Source organism: Macaca nemestrina, chromosome 20, assembly GCF_043159975.1.
Source record: "Macaca nemestrina isolate mMacNem1 chromosome 20, mMacNem.hap1, whole genome shotgun sequence".
Taxonomy (NCBI): Eukaryota; Metazoa; Chordata; class Mammalia; order Primates; family Cercopithecidae; genus Macaca; species Macaca nemestrina.
Genome location: NC_092144.1, coordinates 4,602,103 through 4,629,781, shown reverse-complemented (window position 1 = coordinate 4,629,781; position 27,679 = coordinate 4,602,103). Strand labels below are relative to the sequence as shown.

At 53.4% G+C, this 27,679-nt stretch overlaps 1 protein-coding gene across 6 annotated transcripts in view; it reads right to left on the bottom strand.

Moving 5' to 3' along the window:
- Positions 1-27,679, bottom strand: part of LOC105485051 (lysine demethylase 4B) — a 183,652-nt gene that overhangs the window by 124,564 nt on the left and 31,409 nt on the right. For all 6 annotated transcript variants that reach the window (XM_011747234.2, XM_011747265.3, XM_071088152.1 and 3 more), the window contains exon 2: positions 9,991-10,073. The gene's annotated coding sequence lies outside the window, so the exon portion shown is untranslated. The remainder of the gene's footprint in view (positions 1-9,990; positions 10,074-27,679) is intronic.

Genomic DNA, 27,679 nt, shown 5'->3' with positions numbered 1-27,679 from the left:
TTGCGAGGCTGCCGTGAGCTATGATTGCACCACTGCAGTCCAGCCTCTGGGCAACAGAGCAAGACCCTGTCTCTAAAAAGTAAATGAACAAAAATAAAATCAAACTGTGATGATAGTTGCACAAGTGTTTGAATATATTGAAAACCGTGGAGCTGGACACTTTAAATGGGTTGGACAAACGAGTGTGCAAATTACATCCAATAAAGCTCTTAGCAAGACAATCATAAAGAAGGCCAGCGCGGTGGCTCACGCCTCGCACTTTGCGAGGCCAAGGTGGGCGGATTGCCTGAGGTCAGGAGTTCGTGACCAGCCTGGCCAGCGTCGTGAACCCCATCTCTACTAAAAAATATGAAAATTAGCCGGGCACGGTGGTGGACGACTGTAATCCCAGCTGCTGGGGAGGCTGAGGCAAGAGAATTGCTTGAACCCGGGAGGCAGAGGTTGCAGTGAATCAAGATTGCCCACTGTACTCCAGCCTGGGTGACGAGACACTCTGTCTCAAAAAAAAAAAAAAAAAAAATTGAAAAGAGAGAGAAACAAGCAAGGGAGGAAGGATGGAAAGAAGAAAGAATAATGTCCTCCTGAACTCGCAAAAGAAGAGAGGAAACTGGCACTCTTCTCAGCTAAGAGAGGCCAAGGAGACATCCCCAGCCACGCAAAGCAAACGGCAGCTTCATCCCAGACCTTTTGGCTTGGGGACAGGCGGGGAGGTGCGGGAAACAGCCAGGTGCGAGCCGACACTATGGAGTGGTGGTGGGTTTCACGCTCACGGGAGACACATTCCTCTTGTGGTTTGGAGTGAGCGCCACAATGCCTGCCGTGCATGTTTAGCAGCCCTGGCACAAACACACACACGCAGAAACAGATGCAGGGCAACCATGCCGGCCTCCGCCTCTGCCGGCCTCTGCCTAGTGGCACCCCCGCACCTGCCGCCACTCACAGTGCTGCTGCCAGGCCCACCCTTCCTTGGAGACCCCTTTCTCCGTCTCCTGCTCACGGGGCTCTGGGCCTTGGGGTGCTGTGAAAGCCTCAGCTGGGCCAAAGGAGGCCTCGGCTGCCCCGTGGTGTGACCTGGCTGGAGCCGGGCTGGCACAGTTCCAAACAACTGGGACCCTCGGGCCCTGCTCCCACCACCCTGTCCCATCCTTCTAGAAGATTCTAGACCATAGTTAATGCTGCAGAAAGGGGGCGGCAGTCAGCTCCTATGGGGACGCTAGGGCAGGGGTACAGAGGGATTTTATTCTCAACTATTGTTTGAATTTCTCTCGGCACCATGCTAGCAAGTTTTTACAAAAGCAGTAAAGCTCATGATACAAACTCAATTTCAAAACCACAAAACTCCCTTGTGCCTACTCTGTGCTGCCCCCAGCCTGCCCCACCGTGACCTGACCCATGGGCAGCTCCGAGCCAACTTGCTAGCCCCGGGAACCCAGGTCCCCAGAATCCTCCTCCGCTGAGCAAATGTGCAGGCCCCACCACGTGCCAGGCAGAGTTTCCGTTCTGGGACGAAACGGGGCCTGATCTGGAGACTGACTAATCAATGACGTCACCAAGGGGTGAGCAAGAGCTTCAAAGACAAATGAAGGCCAGACCTGGCAGCGCACACCTGTGGTCCCAGTGCTCTGGGAGACTGAAGCAGGACGATCGACTGAGCCCAGGAGTTTGAGGCTGCAGTGAGCTGTGATCACATCACTGCACTCCAGCCTGGGCAACAGAGCCAGATCATCTCAAAAAAAGCATAAGGTCGGGCATGCTGGCTCACGCCTGTAATCCCAGCACTTTGGGAGGCCAAAGTGGGCAGATCACTTGAGGTCACGAGTTCAAGACCAGCCTGGCCAACGTGGTGAAACTCCGTCTCTACTAAAAATACAAACATTAGCTGGGCATGGTGGCGGGCGCCTGTAATCCCAGCTACTCGGGAGGCTGAGGCAGGACAACTGCTTGAACCCAGGAGGTGGAGGTTGCATTGAGATCGTGCCATTGCACTCCAGTCTGGGCGACAAGAGTGAAACTCTGTCTCAAAAACAAAAAAATAAGTAAAATAAAATAAATAAATAAATTTTAAAAACAGAAAAAGACAAACGAAGTTGGTTTGGGACCAGAGAGGTCTGGGCGGCAGCAGGGCTGCGTCTGGACGTGAGGGTCAAACACGCAGCAGTGCAAGTTCTGGGGGGTCCAGGGCAGGAGGAAAGTCTAGGTAGAGGGAAGGACCCCGCAATGCCAGGGAAGAGCTAAGGCCCGACTGGCCGGAGGGCAGGGAACGCAGAGGAGGCGGCGGGGTCAAGGCTAGACCAGGGTGGGCCCTGGGGGCTGGGCTGGAAGGAGCCTGCCCTTCCTGTGGGGTTGGAGGGGAAGCCGACGGGTGGTTCAGAGCAAGAAGACACGATCCAACTGAAATTTCTAGAAAGCTCTCTCTGGCTGTGGGAAGTGGATGGCAGGCATGGCTGCCTTCCAGGGCATGCAACCCCCACTGGTACCCCAGGCCCCGCTCAGTTAAATACACAGTTTAAGGCCCAGCTGACCCCATCTGAAGATTCTTCACCGTTTTAGCACGGGAACCCTGTGGGTTCATTTCACATTGGGTCCGCAGATTCTACAGCTGCTCCTGGCTGGGGGACTGGAGAGGAAGCTGGGAGACCAGGGCAAACTCCTGGGCTTAGTGATCATCTCACCTCAGCCTCCCAAAGTGCTGGGATTATAAGACATGAGCCACTACGCCCCGCCCCTGGGTTTCTTGTTTATTCGGGGTTCAAGACAGGCTTGGGTACCCTGGCCCCCAGTTTACCGTGAAAGTCGTTTAACCCAACCCAGCTCTCAAAATCGCTAACAAAAAAAGGGTCCCTTTCTCCCCTCTACTCATTTTGAGGCCCAAGAGCAGCCTTTTGAGTAAAGTACGCACCACTGAATAACATGCTTCAAATGGGTGACTTGTATGGTTCACAAATTGTATCACAATGAAGCCTTTTTGTTTTTGGTTTTTGAGACGGAATCTCGATCTTGTCACCCAGGCTGGAGTGCAGTGGCACAATCTCGGCTCACTGCAACCTCCATCTCCCGGGTTCAAGCAATTCTCCTGCCTGAGCCTCCTGAGTAGCTGGGATTACAGGCACCCACCACCACGTCCGGCTAATTTTTGTATTTTTAGTAGAGATGGGGTTTCATCATGTTGGTCAGGCTGGGCTCGAACTCCTGACCTCATGATCCGCCCACCTTGGCCTCCCAGAGTGCTGGGATTACAGGTGTGAGCCACTGCGCCTGGCCTTAAAGCCTTTTTTTAAGGCAGCTTTTTTAAGGCACACCGTGGGCCAGGCCTGGCTCCTCAGCCCTACTGCTGTGACCATGACGTGGGACCAGCATCTGTATCTTATGGGCAGCCCCACTCCGGCTGTCCTGGACAGCTCCTCCGCAACCTGAGAGAGGAACAAGTGAGAGGGGACCCCTCCGGCTGGGCTGAGCAGGGCCGCACGCTCCAGCCTCGGCTGCTCTCCTGATGGCTGACACATCCGGCCCAAGGACACCCTCCTGGGCTGCTGCCCTCACTCTGCAGTCTTCAGATGCAGGGGCTTGGCAGGGGGCTTCAGGTGGGCACAGTCTGGCCATCCCCATCAGGCCTCCACCCCACCTGCACCGGCACTGCTGGGGCCAAGCGGGCATCCTGTCCACATGTCCCCAGGCCCCACAACTGCCCATGTCCCCAGGGTCTGAGGACTCTCCTTGACCCAGAGTCCAGTCTGGGATGGAAGAACTTGAAGGTGGGGCAGGATGCAGGTGTGGGGGTTCAAGGGCCACCCAAGAAACAGCCAGGTGATGGCTCTCAGCAGCCACACACAGAAACTGATGACGAAGAATCAGTTTAAAAATGAGAAGGCCGGAGGCGGGGGCTCACGCCTGTGACCCCAGCACTGTGGGAGGCCAAGGTGGGGGATCGCTTGCTGCCAGGAGTTCAGGACCAGCCTGGGCAACATGCGAGACCCCATCGCTACAAAAGATTTAAAAATCAGCCAGGCGTGGTGGTGCACACCTACAGTTCCAGCTACTAGGAGGCTGAGGCAGGAGGATTCCTTGAGCCCAGTAGATCAAGGCTGCAGTGATCCCTGATCGCACCACTGTACTCCAGCCTGGGACAGAATGAGACCCTGTCTCCAAAAAAAACCCACAAATCCAAAAAGACACTGCATTGTTCTTGAAGTGTCAGGCCCTCCTCTGTGGCTAGGAAGTGTGGGGCTCCCTCGGGCCCTCATTCTCTTGCTCCCACTGGTCCCTGTCCCAGGAGGGCTGGGCAACAGGCAAAGCCCTACGCTGCCCCAGTGAGTCCCAGCTGGTCCCTGTCCCGGGAGGGCTGGCCGTCAGGTGAAGCCCCTTGCCGCCCCAGTGAGACCCAGCTGGCCTCTGGCCCCTGTGCTGCCATCTCACTGGGTTCCTGCTGCCAAAGCACGGTTCCCAGCAGGGACCAAGGACAGAGGAGCCCCGAGTCAGATGGCCCAGGAGGAACCCGCGATGCAGCCAGGCTCCCAAGTGAAACCTGGCCACAGAGGCAGCACGAGAACGCCCCTCGGCCCAAGCTCCAGGCATGAGGCCTGGCACCTCATCACCACGTCCCACGAGCAGCTCCAAATGCCTCCCCTGGCAAGACCGGGATTCGCTTGTCTCTGGTCTAATGTACATAAAGGGCCCTCAGGCAGGAAAGAGAAAATCTTGGCACCAGAACGTTCTCTGCTTCGTCCTACTCCAGAGAGCACCAGTGCGTGCCAGGCTCCCTCAGTTCAAGGCCCTTCCTCCACCTCCACAGGCACGGCACAGCCTCTTCCAGCCTCTGACTCTCACCGTCCTGCCTCCTCTCATGAGGACATGGTGAGGACACTGGGCTCCCCGGATCATTCAGGGTCATCTCCCAGCTCAGGGTCCTTCACTCAGTGCCACCCGCAAAAAGTCCCTTTTGTCATTTAAAGTAATTATTCATGGGTTCCAGGGATTAAGATGTGGACATCTATGGGGACCATTATTCAGTCCGCCACAACTGCCATGTGGAAAATGTACTACACAAAGAAATAAGCATAGCTTGTACCCATAAAAACTACGAATTAAAACTTTAAAAAAAACCCACCAACCCCCACGTCCCTCCAAGCCCTCCCACCTGGAGACCACTCCTGCCCAGCACACCTCTGCCTGCGCTCACTCAGACAGGAGCACAGTTTCCAGAAAATCAGACACTGGAGCGAGCTCTCCTAACCCGGTTCCCCCACAACACCGACAGACAGAGGCAGCTCCAGGAAATGGAGCAGGAACAGTTGCGCGTGGTCACAGAGCTACTCCCGGGACCGTCTGTGGGGGTGGCCAGCGGCCTGAGTGAGGCAGGTAGAAGCGGGATCCAGTTGCTGGCACCCCCAACATCCTCAGCTGCCTCCTCCTGAGGCCTGGGCTCTGACAGGCGGGATTTCCAGGTCATGAGGTTTGCAGCTCATTACTTCTTCAGACACTCAGGCCTAAGCGTGGTGAGACAAGCAGACGAACCAGCCTCAAGACGAAGCCACGAGATGTGAGCCACGCCTGAGCACAGTGGCCCTCAGGCGGAGGTCCTGTGCCCTGTGCCCTGCGTATCCAGGAGAGGTGGTGTGAGGAAGAACAGGCTCAAGACCCAGAGCTCCCAGGGCCAGGCCTGGCCCTACCACTAATCCCCAGGAGACAAGGGACCAGGGCCACACTTTCAGAGGGAACATAGGACTACCAGCACATGGTCATGGGGCCCGCCTATGCTGAATGAATGAGCCAAACAAAACCCTCACAAGGAACGTGGCCAAAGTCACCACCTCCGGGCGACTCGACTCTGCCCATAAAACCAGTGGTTTGACCCAAGCTCAACGCTCCGTCCTTCTACCCAAGGACCGCCAAACTGCAGAGGAGAAAACAAATGGACAATCACACATCGCCCCTGCTTGGGGGCCTATGGAAAGCAGACAGAGGCAAATGAAAAATGCGTGCCAAGTCTCTTAAATTAAAAATCTGGCCAGGTGCAGTGGCTCACGCCTGTAATCCCAGCACCTTGGGAGGCCGAGGCAGGCGGATCACAAGGTCAAGAGAACAAGACCATCCTGGCCAACACTGTGAAACTCCATCTCTACTAAAAAAATACAAAAATTAGTTGGGCATGGTGGTGTGCTCCTGTAATCCCAGCTATTCGGGAGGCTGAGGCAGGAGAATCACTTGAACACAGGAGGTTGCAGTGAGCCGAGATCACACCACTGCACTCCAGTCTGGCAACAGAGCGAGACTGTCTTAAAAACAAAAAACAAACAAAAAAAGAAACCTGTGCCAGGCCTGCACTCTACCCTTTCCCTTCAGTGTTTTTTTTAATTTGATTTTATCTTTTGAAACAGAGTCTTGCTGTATCGCCCAGGCTGGAGTGCAGTGGCACAATCACAGCTCACTGCAGCCTGGAACTCCTGGGCTCAAGCCATCCTCCTGCCCCACAGGTGCATGCCACCACACCCACGTAAGTTTTGTATTTGTTTTGTAGAGACCAGGTCTCACCATGTTGCCCAGGCTGGTCTTGAACTTCTGGGCTCAAGCAATCAAGGCCACCTGCCTTGGCCTCCCAAAATGCTGGGGTTCCAGGCAGAAGCTGCCATGCCCAGCCTAGCATTTGTTTTAATTAAAAGAAAAAACAAAAGATGCCCTCCTGGTCATGACACTCCCCAAATGGCGCATGATGTCAGAGCGGCCCCACCCCAAGCGTGGAGGACACGGGGACACCCGAGGCCGCAGCCAGGCGTGTTTTCTTTCTTTTTTTTTTGAGACAGTTTCACTCTCTCGCCCAGGTGGAGTAACATGGTGCGATCTCGGCTCACTGCAACCTTCGCCTCCAGGTTCAAGCAATTCTCCTGCCTCAGCCTCCTGAGTAGCAGGAATTACAGGCATGCACCACCACGTCTGGCTAGTTTTTGTATTTTTAGTAGAGACGAGGTTTCACCATGTTGGCCAGGCTGGTCTTGAACTCCTGACCTCAGGTGATCCGCCTGCCTCAGCCTCCCAAAGTGCTGAGATTACAGGCGTGAGACACCGCGCCCGGCCAGACAGGGGTGTTTTGTATCAGCCCCCACCCAACACCTATCTGTGCGCAAAGACAGAAAGCGAGGTGTTCAAGGTGTGCTTTTTTACAGGGCAGGAAAAGTTACAAGGCCTGAAAAAGATAACCTAGCATTCTATTTAGGAGGAAAAAGCCACTATGATTCAATACTCGAATAAGCTAACAGCAGAGGCACGGGAAGCAGGCAGGAGGACAGGCCGACTCGCAGCTGCCATGGGACCCCCTTCCCCTACCACCCGCAGCCCAGCTCCCCCTGTGCACCAAGCGACGGCTCCAGGGTGGGAATGGAGAAAGCGGGCAACTATTCCGAGAGACATTTCCAAAACCAGAGGCAGCGCTCAGGCACAGCTCATAGGAATGTTGAAGGGTGCGGCCGCTGTGGAGACGGGCAGGCGATTCCTGAGGTTAAACAGAACGTACCCTAGGACCCGCGATTCCACACCCAGGTGTCGACCCAAGGGAAATGGAAATGCATATCCACACCACACCTGCAAACCAACGTCCACAGCAGCACGACTCCCAACAGCTAGAGAGGAGGCCACATGAACGCCCATCGGCAGGGGAGCAGCTCACACGGCGCGCCACACACAGCAGAACGCGACTCAGCCACGAAAATGAGTGAGGCTCTGACGCAGACCATGGCGTGGATGAACTGAGGTTCATCTGTGAGGATGTCGCACTCAGTGAGAGACTCCAGGCACAAAAGGCCACACAGTGCGTGATCCCATTTCTAAGAGATGTCCAGGACAGGACAGGCCAGTCCACAGAGGCAGGAAGGGGATGGCTGGTTTAGGGGTGTGGGGGCGGGATGGGGAGCCACTGCTGAGGGGGGACAGAGCTTCCTCTAGGACAGTGAGATGCTCCGGAATTAGTGGTGATGCTGCCCAGCCCTGCAAGGGCACCCACATTTCCAAACTGTATCCTTTAAAGAGTGAATATGATGCGTGTTAATTTCATCTCAGTAAAGCCGCCTATCTGGGGACCTGGCAAACCACAGCAACCCCACACGGTTTGCCCTGAGCTCCTCTTCTCCTTCAGCTCCAGGCCTCCGGAAGCAGGAGCCCGGCTCCCTCACTCCTGTCTCCCGTGCTCTCCCCGAATATTTTCTAGCACCTCCTCGTTGCTGCACTCAGCACCTTCAGATATCAAGTGGGTTTATCAAAGGCTATATGGTGAACTAAGGCAGGATGAGGTGACTCACACCTGTGACTCCAGCACGTTGGGAGGCCGAAGTAGGAGGATCACTTGAGGCCAGGAATTTGAGACCAGCCTGGGCAACGTAGTCTCTACAAAAATAAAAAAAATTAGCCAGGTGTGGTGTGCATGCCTGTAGTCCCAGCTACTCAAGAGGCTCAGGCGGGAGGATCCCTTGAGCCCAAGAGGTGGAGGCTGCAGTGAGCTATGATCACACCACTGCACTCCAGCCTGGGTGACACAGCGAGACCCTGTCTCAAAAAAACAAAGCTAACTGACAGAGCACATTGCTTACTTGGTTTGTGCTATGTTAATCTTGGTACAAAGAAGACAGTTGAGTTTTAGTAAATTGACCATCTTGTAACAAAGCATAAACTTGAAGGGTAAAAGCACGATTTTAGGAGGCACAGACAGAGCTGCCAATTTCCAAACCAAGTCACTAAGAGACTCGTCCATCCTGCCCCAGCCAGCAGTAAGTCAACCGGGACAAGAGGAGGCGCATGGTTTTCTGCACAGGCCCAGATAGGAAATGTCTTCAGACGCGCAGCTCACGCCCTCTCTTCCAGCTATTCACTTCTCCCAAGTGGAACTGCTCCCCACTTCTCTTCTGTGAGGAGAGGGCAGCCAGAGACAATGCACAGACAAATGGACACAGCCACGTGCCAATAAAACTTTATTTATAAAAACGGGGGCCCAGATTGGGTCCAGGGGCCATAGTTTGCCAACCAGGTGCCCAGAGCCTCTTCCTTTACACTTTATGCCTTCCCAAGGGAGGCTAGGCTCTACCACCCTCCTCAAGGTCCTAATCGTGGCAGAACAGAAAAGGCACCCACAAATGACTCAAGGGCCCAGTTCAAGTCCATACTCGCTCTCGTTAGCTACAAGGGGCCCTGGACAGGCACCTTCTTCCCTCTGCACAGGGAAGTGGCACAGAATCCAAGGGCAACGCCATACCAGGCCGCCCTTCCCCAGTGCTCTGCCAGCCACCGCTGCCACTGCCATCTCCGTCCTCACAGGAGGACACAGCACTGCTCATCCCACACTTGACACTCTCCGCTGGGTCACCCGGGCCCTATGGATATGGCCAGAAGCGATAAGGCCATTCTCTCTTCTCCTGAGTGGTCCCCCTGGGCTGCCAGCAGAGGCACCTCTTTAAGCCCACTGTCCTTGGCTTGTAAGAAAGGCACAAGAAAAGGAACTAAACCCGGGGCAGCCAGGCCATGGAACTATCTCAGAGGCATTTGGCATTTAGAAAGGAGTCTCCCAGAGCAAGACTCCGTCTCAAAAAAAAAAAAAAAAAAAAAGGAGTCTCCCATTTTTAGAAACCCCTGCTCTAACTGCTCCCCACTTCTGACAGTGTGTGGGGGAACGCCCCACGAGCCCAGGTGTCCCCAGGGCCGATGCAGACAGGGTAGTGGGTCCTGGGGAAACCCCAGTATCACTCGAAAGGCAGGAGGAGCCGCAGCTTTTGCGGTTTCTAGAAATGAGGGTCGGGTGGTTCGATGCCAAAGGGCGAGATGCAAGCCCAGAGCAGACAGGCTTCATGCAGAAACTTCCAGAAGAACCTCCCTACCGCAGGCTCCCGTCTAAGCACAGCTCATGCCTGGACGTCCCAGGAATTCAGAGCCTGGCAGGCCACCCAGGGAAGAGGCCATAGCCTTCCGGGCCCTGGTCCTGTGGTGCCACCTGGAGGCCGGGCCCGTGTTACTTACTTCTGGATGGCGAGGTTCCTGGGTGGAGATGCTCCAAAAATTGGCTAGGATTTGTCAGGTGCCTCCAGCAATGGTGATGGTTCCTAAAACATGCAAATAAAAGCATGATTAACTAAACTGATTGCACGCTTAAGTTTTAATTCTAAATTCGACTCCCACCAGCTGCACACAGCCCAAGGATGCTTGCCTTTATTCAGATTTTCCACATTCTTGTCAATTTTTAACAACACAAAAATCCGTAACTATAAGCACTTTACCCAGTCAAGTTTTCCAATGAGGGTCCATTTTAACCTCAGCTCCTAAAAACCAGGGGCCGAGGCAGCGAGAGTATCCGTGAACAGTCAAATGAAACCAAAGAAGCTTCTGGAAGCCTTAAGATGCAGACAACTACTGAGAGATTTTCAAGTTTTGCTTCCTACAAGGGGAAAAGTGCAGAAAATGCACCCAGTTTTTTCCCCACCCCCCAACACCAAGAGGCAGAGCACAGGGAGAGAGGGAGGCAGGGGCTGCGACCTCACAAGGGCCAAGGCACAGCCCAGGCGTCAAACTTAGTCCTGGACACAGACGCTCAGACACTTGTAGGATGAATGCAGAACGGAACTCCAAACTTTGGATGTGACACCAAGACTTTTATTTTTTTTTTTTAAGAGACAGGGTCTCACTATCGTGTCCAGGCTGGTCTCGAGCTCCTGGCCTCAAATTTTTGATTCTCCTGTCTTGGGTTCCCAAAGTACTGGGGTTACAGGCATAAGCCACCACTCCGGCCAATATCAAGACTTTCATGGCGGGGCGCGGTGGCTGACATCTGTAATCCCAGCACTTTGGGAGGCCAAGGCAGGCAGATTAGCTGAGGTCAGGAGTTCAAGACCAGCCTGGTCAACAGGGTGAAACCCCGTCTCTACTACAAATACAAAAATTAGCCGGGTGTGATGTGCACCTGTAGTCCCAGCTACTCAGGACGCTAAGGCTTGAGAATCACTTAAACCTGGGAGGTAGAGGTTGCAGTGAGCTAAGATCTACTGGGGACGCTAAGGCTTGAGAATCACTTGAACCTGGGAGGTAGAGGTTGCAGTGAGCTGAGATCACGCCATTGCACTCCAGCCTGTGTGACAGAGCAAGACTACGTCTAGGAAAAAACAAAAAGGACTTTCACAATCTGACTTGCAGCTCCCACTGGACTTGGCACACCTGGGGCTCGGTGGGTGCCCAGGCCTGCGAGCCCTCGTCTCTGAGCTCCACCGGTGCTGGCTCTCAACTCAGGCTGCCCTCTGCTTCCTTCTGCTCAGCTAACGCCAACTCTCACTTCAGAAGCAACTCTAAGGTCCCCTCGGTGGGCCCAACCTCCAGGGCAGAGAAGCTCGCTCCCTGGGGCCCTGGTTTTGTTGTATCTTTTCTTTTTTTTTTTTTTTTTTTTTTTTAATATGGAGTCTTGCTCTGTCATCCAGGCTGGAGAGCAGTGGCGCGATCTCGGCTCACTGCAACCTCTGCCTCCTGGGTTCAAGCAATTCTCCTGCCTCAGCCTTCCAAGTAACTGGGACTACAGGTGTGCGCCATCACGCCTGGCCAATTTTTTGTATTTTTAGTGGAGACGGGGTTTCACCATGCTGGCCAGGCTAGTCTCAAACTCCTAACCTTGTGATCCACCTGCCTCGGCCTCCCGAAGCTGTACACTTTTTACAACTCACCAGGACTTTTAAACAACACCAAGTGGTGCGGTGGCTCACACCTGTAATGCCAGCACTTTGGGAGGACGATGAGGAAGGATCACTTGAGGCCAGGAGTCTCAACAGCCTGACCAACATAGTGAGACTCTGTCTCTACAAAAACTTTAAAACTGAGCCAGGTGTGGTAGCAGGTGTGGCCGCAGCTCCTCAGGAGGATCACCTGAGCCCAGGATTCAAGGCTGCTGCCTGGGCGACGGAGCGAGGCCCTGTCTCAAAAAAATAAACAATGCGAGTTTCACAAACGCCCTACAGCACGCAATGAGCTCTGACATTTGCTGTGTTATTTTAATCTGCTTTTTAAAATCACTGGGCACGGCTCATTCACCCGACTTCCGTATCTTCCCACAGGCCCTGCCCTGGGTAGGAAGGGAACAGCAGGCCCTAGAGCACCGGGCCGCAGGCTGTGCCTCTTCCCCGCGCCAGATGAGCGGCCAAGTGCCCTGCAAAGGGCTTCACGACCTCTCCCACCTGCCCAGGCCGACCCCTGACACTGTCACCAGCTGAAGAGGACCTGCGCACTCAGGAATCCCTCCACGCAGCTGTGGGCAGCAGAATAATGGTCCCACAGATGTCCCTGTCCTCACCCCCAGACCCCTGGGACTATTTCCCCTTCCATGGCACCAGGGGCTTTGCGGATGGGACTGACTTAGGCATCTTGAGATGGGATGATCCGGGGACCGAATGTCCTCACAGCCTCCTCGTGGGAAGAGGCCAGAGGGTGAGAGTCAGGGCCTGGAAGAGGCTGCGCTGTGGCTGTGAAGCGGGAGGAAGGGCCCCAAGCCGAGGGATGTGGACGCCTCTAGACACTGGGAAAGGAAAGGAATGGACTCTCTCCGGGAGCCTCAAGAAGGAACAGCCCTGCCCACACCATGGTTTTAGCCCAGGGAGGCCCATGTCAGACTTTCCTCCTCCAGGCATGGGAGAGAATGACCAGGTGCTGCTTTCAGCCACTGTGTCTGCGGCCACTTGTCACAGCAGCAAAGGACACCTCCCTGACTTCAGGGGAGGCAAGCGCCTGTCCACTCCTAGGGGCCACCCAGGCCTCTCCCCTGTGACTGCTGGTCCTGGCTACCACCAGGTCCCCATGGGATCCTGGGTCTCCCCTCCACACGTAACTGTCTCTTTGCACAGCTCTCTCCCCCGCTGCGCAATGTGCCACCCCCACTCTCAGCACTTGGTCAAGAAGGCAGGGAGTCCACCAGACCCGGAGGCTCTCAGCTGGACAGACCTCAGCCCGGTGCTGCCAAGACCACAGGTCCTGCCCTCCCTCTCCGGGGCCTGAAAAGTGCCCACTCCAAGCTGGGAGGCTGGAGCTCTGGGGCTGAGGCCGGGCCCCAGTTCTCAAGGCACAGCCCGAGCCTAGGCTTGTGTCCACCCTGGCCCCCATCCGCAATGGATGACACGCCAGGCTAGCCCACCTCCACTGCCCCCCAAGGAGGGAGGACAAGGGGTTGGGGCCCAGACAGCTCCCCATTCCTGACGCATGGGCTATGCAGTGACTTCCTTCCATCAGTGCATGAATGGAAAGTCAGGGGACAGCGTCCCGGGGGGAGGATGATGAACCCCTGCAGCCAGGCCGTCAGGGCAGCAGCAACAGCCACATGGCTCTAACCCAGTCCTGCTGATGGCCCGTGTCCTAACACTTGCCAGAATGTGACGAGAAGAGCCCTTACCTTTGAGGTCCTCCCAACAGCCTCCACCCCGTGCGAGCCTGAGCAAAACGCCAGACACGCCCCAATCGAGGGGCGCCCTACCATCTGCCTGGCCAACTCCCCTCAACACTGTCCAGGCACAAAACTAAGGGAACGTGTGGGGAGCGGTCCCAGCCCAGAGGAGCCTGAGGAGACAGCCACAGGCCACGAGGGATCCTGGGACGGCTACAGGCCACGAGGGATCCCAGTTGGGAGGTCAGGGTTGCGGGGGGCTGGGACAGAAAAAAAAGTCCATTAGGGAAAAGCAGAGGCAATCCGAATGAAGTGTGAAGTGTCACTAACAAAGTGTTAATCAAGAGACAAATGCACCACGATAGGCAGGATGTTACCATGAGGAAAACGGGCGGGGAGTGGCAGGGAGAGACGGGAACTCTCACTCCCACTTGCCCAAATTCTCTGTAAATCTCAAACTGCTCCAAAAACTAAGTTCTATTAATTGCCGGGAGGGGAAGACCCAGGTGGTTGAGGTTTGACCGTGTCCTGCCATGGGCCCAGCCCGTCGACCTTGCTGCGGCTTCTGGGCAGACCTGGGCACTAGGAATAGAATTGGCAAGGGGAGCCCACCGCAGCATGACAGAAGCCTGCAGTGACAGCCCCAGGCATCGGACACCAATGCCCCCAAAAGGCATGAGCTGCTGATAACGTAACAGCCGCTGCCCCACACGTGCTGATTCTGAAGGCACAGGTGCTGAGGGAGCCCCCTCTGCCAAGACCCACAGGTGGGGCGAAAGGAGAGACCACAGGCGGGAATCAGGGAGGAGACAGCGGCACCACAGCACAGAGGCCTGGGGACCACAGAACTTGGCCCCCCAAGAACCCCCCAAAAGGAGGTGCTCTTGGCCATGAGGCTGCCAGTCACCAGAGCCTCCAGGGCTGACCCTCAGGTGGGTTCAGAAGGCTGGGCCTGCACCAGACCACACTGCCCACCTCTTATCCTGGGGCTGGGCACGGGTCCAAAAACAGGAATCTCTGAACCGGAAGGAAGGGATCCATCCTCTCACCTGCCCGCCTGGCGAGGTTACCTGACCCAGGATGGCCCAGAGCCCGGCTCTGCCTGCCTCTCCCACGGCCACAAGTCCCAAGTGGCCTTCAAAAGGGACATGTCATTTCCTGCCTCCCACCCAAGTCTTTAGCGCCACAGGAAGGTCCTCCTTTCTCCAGGGGCTCTGCGTACCCCTTACAGGTTGGGGGTGGCCACCCAAAGCCTCAGACAGGCCCACGACATGAACGCTCTAGCACCCTGTGAGTATGAACTCAGCAGCTTTGGAAAAGATACTGTGAGAGACATACAGATGCGCATATACACATGGGTTAGCATTCCTACTTCCAAGCCCTGTTGGCAGAGAAAACCTGAAGCAATGATGCCCCAACAGCATCAAGCACGGTCAGTACCCAGGCCACGGTCTGTAAATCTCATTCTCCACTATGAGGAACCAGGGCGCCATGCAGGACAGGTGGTCAATTCCAGGGCTGGGGCAGAACATACAAGATGAGCTCAGATCGCCCTGCAGGACCAGAGAGGGAGGGAAGGCTTGACAGGATGGGAGCGGGCAGAAAGGACACGCGAAGGGCTACCGATGGCCAAAATGAGGACCACCTACCTGAGCACCAAGATGAATGACAGCATCATGTTACAACCCACAGGATAAAACAAACACACAGATGGCTTTCCGGAGAGAACATTTAAAGTGCAATCAAGGGCGCAGTGGCTCATGTCTGTAATCCCAGCACTTCGGGAGGCCGAGGCAGGTGGGTCACTTGCGGTCAGGAGTTTGAAACCAGCCTGCACAACATGGTGAAACATTGTCTCTACTAAAAATACAAAAATTAGCCAGGTGTGGTGGCGGGCGCCTGTAATCCCAACTACTCGGGAGGCTGAGGCAGGAAAATTGCTTGAACCCAGGAGGCGGAGCTTGCAGTGAGCCAAGATTGTGCCACTGCATTCCAGCCGGGGCAAAAGAATGAGACTCTGTCTCAAAAATATACAAATAAATAAAACGCAATTGATAAATGGGGGAAGAGGGACAGCTCTCCTCCACAGAAGAATTCTCCTTCGTAAGTCTCAAAGGAATACAAGTAACATAATATCACCATTCCAACACCCCGGGAATAATCCCTGCAGGAAAGAGGTGCAAAAACTGGCGGGCAGAAGTTGAAGGCACAGGACATGTTCACAGGCTCAAAGTCCCAAAGGGAAAAGGAGTAACTCTGCAGTGGAGGAACTGGGCCGATGCCTCAGCCAGGCGGCCACAGTCGACATCACCGGCTGAGCGGCATCAGCCACATCGGCCACACGCACCTCCTGCTGCGCTGCACAGGGAAGCAGCAACCTCAGCCCCTGCAGTCTGCTTCCAAAATGGCCAGAGCCCCAGGCTAACCACGAGAAAACGCCTGAAAGCCAAGGGAAGAAGCTCCTTCTACAAAACATCTGCCTGGTGCTCTCTGGAAGTGCCAAGGTCGTGAAAGTCAAGGCAAGATGGAGGCTTGGCATGCCCGGAAGAGCCTCTGAGATTAAATGGTGAGTGGGGTCCTGGATGATGTCCTGGACCAGGAAAGGGATGTTGGTGGGACAACTAGTGGGAATCTAATAGAATCTATAGTTGAGGCCAGGTGCAGTGGCTCACATCGGTAATCCCAGCACTCTGGGAGGCCAAGGCAGGCAGAGCAACTGAGGTCAGAGTTCGAGACCAGCCTGGCCAACATGGTGAAACCCCGTGTCTGCTAAAAATACAAAAGTTAGCTGGGCGTGGTGGCGGGCACCTGCAATCTCAGCTACTCGGGTGGCTGAGGCAGGAGAATCGCTTGAACCTGGCAGGCAGTGGTTGCAGTGAGCCAAGATTGCACCACTGCACTCCAGCCTGGGTGACAGAGCAAGGCTCTGACTCAAAAAAAAAAAAAAATCTACAGTTGAGTAAATTGCATGGTACTATGGAATTGGCTAATTTCTGAGCATTCTGTGGTTATGTAAGATGCTCACATTAGGGGCTGAGTGAAAGGTACACAGGAACGCTCTGTGCTATCTTTGCAACAGTTCAGTGAGTCTAAAATTATTTCAAAATAAAAAGTTAAAAAAACTAAACCAAACAACCACCTGGACCTCTGTCCTCTGAAGCTCACAGCATAGCAGGCTGTCACTGGAAGAGGAGAGTCAGGCCATAAAAGAGCCAAGATGATCAGAAAACCGAGGGGCACCACCACATCCCACCCACTTTCAGGCCCCACTGAAGACCAAACCTGCTGAATTCAAGCTGCACATCTTTCTTGAGTGAAAGAACTGAAAAGCTGACATTTGTCATCAACCTCTGCATCCTAGGGAAACAGCCTCTTATTTACAAGTATGTCACCAAAACCTTCATATCCTTACTGATACCCAAATCCAACTGAGGAAGGTGGCATGGCTCAATAAAGGAAGCAGGGAATAGGCTGGGCACAGTGGCTCACACCTGGAATCCCACACTCTGGGAGGCCAAGGTGAGCAGATCACTTGATGTCAGGAGTTTGAGACCAGCCTCACCAACATGGCAAAACCTCATCTCTACTAAAAGTACAAAAATTAGCAGAGTGTGGTGGCACCCACCTGTAGTCCCAGCTACTTGGGAGGCTGAGGCAGGAGAAATGCTTGAATCTGGGAGGCAGAGCCTGCAGTGAGCTGAGATCACGCCACTGCCCTCCAGCCTGGGCAACACAGTGAAACTCTGTCTTTAAAAAAAAAAAAAAAAAAAAGGAGGCAGGGGCCAGGCATGGTGGCTCACACCTGTAATCCTAGCACTTTGGAAGGCCCAGGTGGGCAGATCACGAGGTCAGGAGTTCTATACCAGCCTGGCCAATATGGTGAAACCCCATCTCTACTAAAAATATTTTTTAAAAAAATTAGCCAGGTGTGGTGGTACGTGCCTGTAGTCCCAGTTACTCGGGAGGCTGAAGCAGGAGAATCGCTTGAACCCAGAAGGCAGAGGTTGTAGGGAGCCGAGATCACGCCACTGCACTCCAGTCTGCGAAACAGAGTGAGACTCTGTCTCAAAAAAAAAAAAAAAAGAAAGAAAGAAAAAGAAGGAAAAAGGAGGCAGGGAACAGCCAGGGTTTTCCGGATCTCAACTAAGAAGGCTGTAGTCTCATCAGCTAATCTGGGTCCCTATATGTTAATGTAAAAACCACATTATTTTTCCTTAATGTCTGCACTCAAGACTAGACATAAAATAATTCACAGTGATGAACCTACAGTAGTCAAGACAGCATGCTACTGGTATAAGGACAGACATTAGATAAATGGGAGAAAGCTGAGAGTCCAGAAATAAACCCATATACTTAAAGTCAGGTGATTTTCAAAAACAGTGCAAAGACCACTCAATGCATAAAGAACAGTTTTTTCAACAAATATTGCTGGGACAGCTGGATATTCACACACAAAAAAATGAAGGTGGACCCCTACCTCACACCATATATTTATACTGACTCCAAATAGGTCATAGATCTAAATGTAAGTGCCCAAACTACAAAACTCTTTTTAAAACTTTTTGTACCAACAGTGTCTTGCTATGTTGCTCACACTCGTCTCAAACTCCTGGCCTCAAACAATCCTCCCAACCCAGCCTTCCAAAGCACTGGGCGTATAGATGTGAGCTGGTATACCCCACCCAGAACTATCCAACTCTTAGGAAAATCATGGGAATAAACCTTCGTGGCTTTGGATCAGGCTATAACACCAAAAGTGCATGTGGAAAAAGAAAAATTGTTTGCAAAGGCCTCAAGAAAGTGAAAAGACTTGGCTGGGCATGGCAGCTCATGTCTATAATCCCAGCACTTTGGGGAGGACGAGGTGGGAGGATCACATGAGCACAGGAGTTCAAGACCAGACTAGGTAACACAGCAAGATGCCATCTCTACAAAAAATAAAGAAGAAAAAAATTAGCCAGGCATTGTGATGCACACCTGTAGTCCCAGCTACTCAGGAGGCTGAGGGAGGATCGCTTGAGCCTGGGAGTTGGAGACTGTAGTGAGCTATGTTTGTGCCACTGTACTCCAGCCTAGGAGATGGAACAATACTCTGTCTCGAAAAAAAAAAAAACAAAAAAAACAGAAAAATGAAAAGACAATGTACAAAACAGGAGAAAATATTTGCAAGTCATTATCTAATAAAGAACTTGCATCCGGAATATGTCAACAACTCTTGCAACTTAACAAAAGACAAACAACCTAACAGAAAACACGGGCAAAGGATGAAACAAACATTTCTCCAAAGAAGATACAAAAGGAGTCAACAGTCACGGGAAGAGATGCTTGACATCACAGCAATGAAGCAAGGGAGAAGACAGATCAAAACCATGCCAAGAATGACAGAGGAGCCAGTGGGCTTGCGGGACCTTCTGGAACCCTCTCCAATATGGCAGAGCCTGGCTAAGAGCTGCCATTCATATTCCAGTCCTGAGAGAACTCTGCTTTTCCCAACTCTCAACTGGGAGATGGACATTGGCAGGGGGCTGCTCACGAGGGGTGGTGTGGGTAGGGCCCTCCTCCAAGGCCCTTCTAGAAGGTTCCACTTCCCTGTTCTGCCCAGGTCCCTGCCCAGGTCTGCGCCTGGTCCCCACCACCCCCGCCCCGCCTCGTGAGCCCCATGCTTCTGCCAGGAGGTGGTTGGGGCCCACTCTGGTGTCCCCTCGCTGGTGCTCCTGGTTGAGTCACTTCCCAGCAGCCCCATGGGAAAGGCACTGCTGTCACTCCCACTTCACAGAGTAGAACATGGAAGCTGAGACGGAGTCTTGCTCTGTCGCCCAGGCTGGAGTGCAGTGGCACAATCTCAGCTCACTGCAACCTCCGCCTGCCGGGTTCACGCTATTCTCCTGCCTCAGCCTCCCGAGTAGCTGGGACTACAGGCGCCCGCCACCTCGCCCGGCTACTTTTTTGTATTCTTCAGTAGAGACGAGGTTTCACTGTGTTAGCCAGGATGGTCTCGATCTCCTGACCTCGTGATCCACCCACCTCAGCCTCCCAAAGTGCTGGGATTACAGGTGTGAGCCACCGCGCCCGGCCTCTCTTAACTTCTTAACTCGCCATATCTTTTTTCTTTTTTTTTGAGATGGAGTTTCGCTCTGTTGCCCAGGCTGGAGTGCAATGGCACAATCTCGGGTCACTGCAGCCTCCAATTCCCAGGTTCAAGCAATTCTCCTGCCTCAGCCTCCCAAGTAGCTGGGATTACAGGTGTGTGCCACCATGCCCAGCTAATTCTTGTATTTTTAGTACAAATGGGGTTTCATCATGTTTGCCAGGCTGGTCTTGAACTCCTGACCTCAGGTGGTCCACCTGCCTCGGCCTCCCAGAGTGCTGGGATTACAGGCATAAGCCACTGTGCCCGGCCTAACTCACCATATCTTAACCAATGCATTTCCAGTACCCGGGGAGCTAAAACCCCAGCCGGGGCAGATGATGTGGCAGCACGAGTCAGAAAGACTCGGTGGACAGGCCTGGACTGCCGGGAAGGACAGCGAGAAGGGGTGGGAGGAGCAGCAGAACGGCCGCGGGCTCCGGGGAGACAGCAGGATCAAGTCCAGGGGATGAGGGTTCCTCTCTGAGGATGGAGGGCACACTACCCAGAGGTGAGGTGGGGTTCCAGTAGTGGCGGGACAGACGGGGACAGGGAGAGGCTGCGGGGAGCCAGGCATGAAGAGGGCAGGCCTGCAGCAGGGATGGAAGGAAGGGAGGTGGGACCAGCACCATCCTGGCTCCCTGCCCCCACCGCCAGCCCCCCATTCTTCTTCTCTGTCCTTCACTAAGAGAACATCAAAAACTGTCCCCTACCACAAGCCCTCTCCCAGGACCCCCACAGCCCCCAGATCGGGTGATGGAGGCCCCGGAGTGCAGCGCGAGACCACTGGGATGAGAAGCCACCTCTTGTGACCCAGCATCACCACTCGCCTCCACCAGAGGAGGACGCGGTGACTGCAGGGGCCACCCCTGCCCCTGTACCACTTCGACCCCCAGGGCCAGCACCAAGGGGGGGCTCTCTACCCCACATCCCTCCCAGCTGTGTGGCGAGGCGGCTGCTGGTGAATGGTGGGGACCTTCCCCCCGTGGCCCTGCAACCTCTAAGATCACTCTTGGAGGGAGGTCCCAGGTGGGGATATGGTACACAGCATAGGCACCCAAGGCCTTGTCCCAAGACCACTGAATGCGGAAAGAAAAGGTGTTTCAACAAACAGTGCTGGGACAACTGGATATCCACATGCATACAAAGGAAGGTGAGCCCCACCACCCACCATGAGGTCCAGAGGAGGGCGAGGCCCCACACCTCTGGGCCTCAGTTTCCTCGTGTGTAAAGGGGGCTCTCCATGTTAATGCTCTCCTCATGGGGTCTTCGGGAAGCTCAATGAGGTACCCTAAGTGGTAGCTGTCACCATCCTGTCACTTAGGAGGCTCGCTCAGCCACAGACCAGTAAGTCCAATGACACAGCAGGTCACAGAGGCCATGGAGGAACAGGTGCCCACACTGATCTATGCCCCAGTGGCCTGGCAGCACCACTGGGAAGGACAGCTTGGTAACATCTCTTCTTTCAAAAGCACCTGACCCCTCTTGCCAGCTGCCCCGGGCATCTGTGTTCTCCATGCTTGTCCCACCTGGCCACCAACACCTCTCTACAGGCCGCTCCTGTAGCCTCAGATGTCATGGGGCGACAGAAGTCCACCACCAACTCCACACACAGCCACAGGGTGGGCTGCACAGACACGTCTCCAAGCTTTGTGCTGGATCCCTGGGTCCGGACAGGACCCCCAGCAGCTATCTGCCAGGTGACGGCCGCAGGACAGGCCAGCACACACGGAGCGCGCAGAAAAGGAAGACGCTGCACGGGTACCTCTAGAAGGGTTACCAGTTCCAGGGGGTGGGAGACTAAAACCTGGGGGAAGTGGCGGAATGTGCAGGGGGTGACCAGCTTGTCTCACTTTGCCCGGGACGCTCCTGGTTCCGGCACCAAAGCCCTGCGTCTGTCCCCCATTTGCATGTCTCTGGGGTCAGACTGAGGGCTGTAATCTGAGGGCTGCCTGGACAGAAGGGAGTGTCTTCCAGAGGGGAGCAGGGGTGGCCTCTGCTCAACACCCAGGGGCACTGCCCACCTGTGGCCACTAAAATATAACCACCTTCCTGACCCTCTGCGGGTGACTTCTCACGCTCATCATGCAGGGTGACGTGAGAAGGGGACTCCCAGGGAGCAGAGAGCCGTGGCAGATCTCACAGCCAAGCATCCTCAACTACATGAAACTGGGGATGTGAAATGCACATGGCAGCACATGTGCACACCGGGTCACAGGGACCGGCTGTTTCCAGACACTGCCGAGCGCCCCTGGGCAACACGCCCGGCTGAGGCACTGCTCTAGGAAGCTGCCGGGCTGGGGTGGGCCTGGACCCGTGGGCCTGTGACAATCCATCTCCGGATCGTGGGTAGAGGTGGATGAGAACAGGGGGCAGCAAGGGCTGAGAAGGGCCAAGGAGCTGGCGGGATGGGCGATGAGAACAGGCCCACTGTGGGCCATGAACTCCAGGTCGGGTAAGGAGGGAGCAAGGGCCTGTGGCAGGGCAAGGGTGGGACCGTGGGAGCCGGGCACGTGAATGGTGGAAAGTGCCAGGGGCTGGCGTGTGGAAATGGCGAGACCGTTGCACTGAAGGGGTTTCCATGAGTCTCTTTCCCCCAGAAGAAAAGGACTTAGGAGAATCCTCAACCTCATCCCCAAGTCTCCGCCAGCACACCCGCCCTCTCGGACACAGGCCATCCACCACCCCTAGCCGTCCCCAGTGCCAGCATTACTGCCACGTATTAACTTCAAAGAAGCATTTGTGTACCAAAGAACACAGAAAAATGCACAAACCCTAAAAAGTAATACCAAACAGGACGCAGAGGGGAGCCAGATGTGCCCAGGCAGGAGACAGAGTATTCTCACATGGCTGAGCATCTGACCGTGGCCAACAACCCAGGGGCAGACCTGCTGTGGAGAGATGAGGAAGCCCAAACACAGACTCAGGCATATACGGAGCCTGTGTGGGGAACAGAGGGGGTTTCCCAAGGCAGTGGGGTAAGCAGGGACCTTTTTTTCAGACGGAGTCTCGCTCTTGTCACCCAGGCTGGAGTGCAGTGGCACGATCTCAGCTCACTGCAACCTCCGCCTCCCGGGTTCAAGCAATTCTCCTAACTCAGCCTCCCAAGTAGCTGGGATTACAGGCACCCACCACCACACCCAGCTAATTTTTGTATTTTAGTAAAGATGGGGTTTCACCATATTGTCCAGGCTGATCTCAAACTCCTGACTTCTAGGGATCCGCCCACCTCAGCCTCCCAAAGTGCTGGGATTACAGGTGTGAGCTACTGCGCCTGGCCAAGCAGGGTTTTTTTTTTTTTTTTTTTTTGGAGACAGAATCTTGCTCTTGTTGCCCAGGCTGGAGTGCAAGGGTACAATCTCCGCTCACCACAACCTCCGCCTCCCGGATTCAAGAGACCCTCCTGCCTCAGCCTCCTGAGAAGCTGGGATTACAAGCATGCACCACGACACCCAGCTAATTTTGTATTTTTAGTAGAGACAGGGTTTCTCCATGTTGGTCAGGCTGGTCTCGAACTCCCGACCTCAGGTGATCCGCCCACCTCAGCCCAAAGTGATGAGACTACAGGGGTGAGCCACCACGCCCGGCCCAAGCAGGGATTTTTTAATCAGTGGAGCTGGGACAACGGAGTAGCCATTTAGAAAACAATAAAGTGAGGTCCCCACCTCACACCATCTGCGAGAATGAACAGCGGTGGAATCAGAACGTGAGTGTAAAGGAGGAATCATACGAGAGCCAGAAAAAAACGAGCCAAACTCCTCTCCAGCCCCAGAGACGGAAAGGGCTTTCCAACCACAGCTCTAATCGAGAGGCAAAGAAAACAGACTCAGAAATGTGACTTTTGAGACAAGGTCTCGCTCTGTCATTCAGGCTGGCGTACAGTGGTGTGATCATAGCTCACAGCAGCCTTGAACTCCTGGGCTCAAGCAGTCCTCCCACCTCAGCTTCCTGAGTAGGTGGGACCACAGGCGTACACCACCGTGTCTGGCTAACTTTTTTTCTTTTTTGTAGAGATAGGGGTCTCACCATGTTGCCCAGGCTGGCCTCAAACTCCTGGACTCAAGTGATCCTCCCACAGTCCTGGGACTACAGGTGTGAGCCACCGTGCCTGGCTTTTTTTTAATTAGCCAGGTGTGGTGGCTCACACCTGTAATTGCAGCTGCTTGGGAGGTCAAGGCAGGAAGACTGCTTGAGCCCAGTAGTTTGAGACCAGCCTGGGCAACACAGTAAGACCTCCTCTTGAAAGAAAGAGAAAAAAGAAAAAGAAAGAAAATGAAAAAAAAAGAAAGAAGAAAGGAAATAAAGGAAAGGAAAGGAGAGGGAAAGGACAGAGAAAGGACAGAGGACAGAGAAAGGAAAGGACAGAGAAAGGAGAGAGAAGGGAGAGAAAGTGGAGAGAAAGGACAGGAAAGGAAAAAGAAAAAAAAAAATTCTGCAGGGCAAAAGAAAACCAAACACCAATAACAAAGTCAAAAGGCAATCCAGAGACTGAGGGAAAATATTTGCACTGGGCAAGGTGGCTCACGCCTCTAATCCCAGCACTTTGGGAGGCCAAGGCGGGTGAATCACCTGAGGTCAGGATTTTTAGACCAGCCCGGCCAACATGGCAAAACCCCATCTCTACTAAAAATACAAAAATTATCTGGGCGTGGTGGCTCATGCCTGCAGTCCCAGCTACTCAGGAGACTGAGGCAGGAGAATCACTTGAACCTGGGAGGCGGAGGTTGCAATGAGCTGAGATTGTGCCACTGCACTCTAGCCTGGACAACAGAGTGAGACTCAGTCTCCAAAAACAAACAAACAAACAACAACAAAAAAAAGACAAAGAAAATACTTGCAATACATAAATATATACCACAAAGGTTCACATATTGGAGTTTCGAGTTAGGAGGAAAAGGCCAAATATCCAATAGAAAAAAGTAGGTAAAAAGCATGAAGAGACAGTTAACAGAAAAGATGCAAAAACAGCTTTAATCACAAGATGTTCACCACCACTCATAACTACAGGAACAATCATTGAGCTCCCATTTCTCAGCAGTGGGATTGGCAAGTATTTTAGACGCAGAACAGCACACCCTGCTGGCGAGGCAGGGGAACCAGGCCCTTCCAGACGACACAGCGCGCGGAACAGGACTTACATGGGTGTTTAGCAAAAGCTAACATCATACGTCTGCACTTCTGACCCAGCAAGCGCACTCATGGAAATCTCCCATGAAGACACCCTTCCACCAATGTGAAAATCCATATACACCAGGTTACGCACGGCAGCACAGTTCGCCACCGTAAGGGCCTGGAAACAAACTAAATGCCTCCATGCAGGAAAGACACTGGGCGGACTTCACTGTATCCCTGCAGGGAACACGATGCAGCCGTGCAGAGGAGCCGGGAAGAGTTCCCTGGCTGATGAAGTGGTTTCCAGGACACACAGCTAAGTGAACAGAGCACAGTGACACTTTCACATGGGAAAGAAGAGGTTATAAGGCCAGGCGCTGGGGCTCACACCTGTAATCCCAGCACTTTGGGAGCCCACTTGAGTCCAGGAGTTTGAGACCAGCCTGGGCAACATAGCAAGACATGGTATTTCTCTACAAAAACATACAAAAATTAGCTGGGCATGGTGGCACACACCTGTGGTCTCAGCTAACTCAGGAGGCCGAGGTGGGAGGATCACTTGAACCCAGGAGGTGAAGGCTGCAATGAGCCGTGATTACACCACTGCAGTCCAGCCTGTGCAACAGAGAAAGACTCTGTGTCAAAAAGAAGGAGGAGGAGGAGGAGGAGGAGGAGGAAGAGGAGGGAGGAAGGAGGAAGGAGGGAGGAAGAAGAAAGAAGAATTTAAAAAATACACATCTGCTTCTTTGAGGTGCCCTGAAAGGCTGAGCCAGAGACTGACGAGATTCCTTTCCTGCAGGGGGTGGGCAGGAATGGGGAGGAGGAAGGGGGTTGATGACACTTCTCCGCCCACGCCTTTTTGTGTAGTCCTGGCTTTGGAACCATGCTAATGTTCTACACACTAAATCAAGTATGTTGAATCAAGGAATCAATCAATAGGCAACTAAAATCAGCAAGAGTTGAGGAGGAAAATCCTTGTCCAAAACACAAACAAAAACAAGTAAACCAAACCTTATTTCAAGCAAACAATACAACCACAGTAAAGAAGGGGGGAAAAAATGGAAGAACTAATCCATGTAAACTTTTAAATACAGTTTGGGACTGTACATCTTTGAGATAAAGATAAAAGAAATATTGGCTCCTACACTGGAAGCTGCTTTTATGGTAGGCGGTGGGTGGATTCTCACTGTCAGACAAGGGAGTTACAAATAAGGATGGGGAAGGATAGCAAGGGACCCTGGGTGTGAGGCTGGAACTAGAGGTTTCAGTGTGAACTCATGGGCATTAATGGGGAGGGATGGATGGATGGATGAATAAATGGATGGATGGATGAACAGATGGATGGATAGGTAAATGAATAGATGGATGGTTGGATGGATGGATAGGTGAATGGGTAGATGGATGGGTGGGTGGGTAAGTAGGTGGGTGGGTGGGTGGATGGATGGATAGATGGACAGACAGATAGATGGATAGATGGATGGATAGGTGAATGAATAGATGGATGGGTGGATGGGTGGGTGGATGGATGGGCGGATGGGTGGGTGGGTGGATGGATGGATGGATGGATGGATGGATAGGTGGGTGGGTGGGTGGGTGGGTGGATGGGCAGGTGGATAGATAGATAGGTGAGTAAATGGGTGGATGGGTGGGTGGATGGATGGATGCAGAGATGGATACAAATGCATGTGTCTGTATGTATATATATGTATTCATGTATACACACACAATGTATATGTGTGTAAGATGTGCACACATCTACTTCCCAGCTCTGTCTGATTAGAGGACCTAGAAGCAAAGACAACCCAGTAGCACTGAGCACACAGAGCACCTGGATCTTGGTTTCTAAGTGGCATTCTCCACAAACAGAACCAGGACTTATTGGAGATTGGTCAATCCCAGGGATTGACCACGAGGGAGACTACAGGATGACCTGTGAGCATCCCAGTGCCAAAAAGTTGGGAAGTCCTCAGAGCAGGGTGGGGACATGTCAAATGGCCCAGGAGCCAGTTCAACTGGGCTCTCTCTGGAAAAACCTGGGGCCATTTGAGCAACCAGATCAATCGTGATGGCAGTGGATTATAACCCACTGAGAACCCACGAGCCCACCCTGATAGAAATAAAAAAGGAACAAGGGACAGCTGTCCTGTACAGGAAATGTTAGCTAATAAATGCAGAAGAAATGACAGGACTGGACAACCACCATATGGCAAGAATCAGTGTCTGCTGAAACAAGCAGTGAACGTTTGAGGAGTAACGGCGTGTTTACACTGGCCTCCCCATGAAATGTAAATGGTACAATAATAATGTTAGGGTGGGGAAACCTGGTGGGCCCACCTTAGCCAAAGGATCAAGGTTAACATCACCAGAAACAGGAAAAATTAACACCATGGGCCTCCCAACAGGGTGCACTAAGCAGCATCCAATGTCGGCCCTGGGATTTTCCTGCCAAAAGTGTGTGGCCTCAATCTGGTCCTGGGGAACCATCAGACAAACCCACCTGGGGGACATTTAACAGAATGACGGTCTGTATGCCCCCAAAACATCAGAGTCAGAGAACCCAGGGAGAGACTCAGGAGCAGCCCCAGGTTAAAAGGAACCGACCGGCAAGCCAAGTGAGTGCTGTGTTGATCCCGGATTCTCCTCCTATACTTAAGGACATTACTGCAAAGTCAGAATAGGGTCTGTAGATTTGATTTTCTCAGTGTGAATTTCTGATTTTGATAACTTGATACAAAAATTCCTCGTCTGGCGGAAATATACACTGAAGGAGAGGTAAAGGGATGTCACATCTGCCACAAACTGACAGTTCAGGAAGAAGTGCAGGGAGAGAAAATGAGAGGAAAGGATTAAAGGCAAAGCAGTGAATGTCACCACATGGGGATCCTGGGTGAAAGGGGCCTGGGAATTCTTCCTATTATTCTTGCAATTTTGGGGTCAGCCTGAAATTATGTCCGAAAAAATTTTACTAAACCAAAAAAAAAGGAAGTGTTTGAGTGAAGAGCCAAGAAAACCCAGGACAGACACAGGCTTGGTCACCTGGCATTTCCTTCTGGAATCTTCCA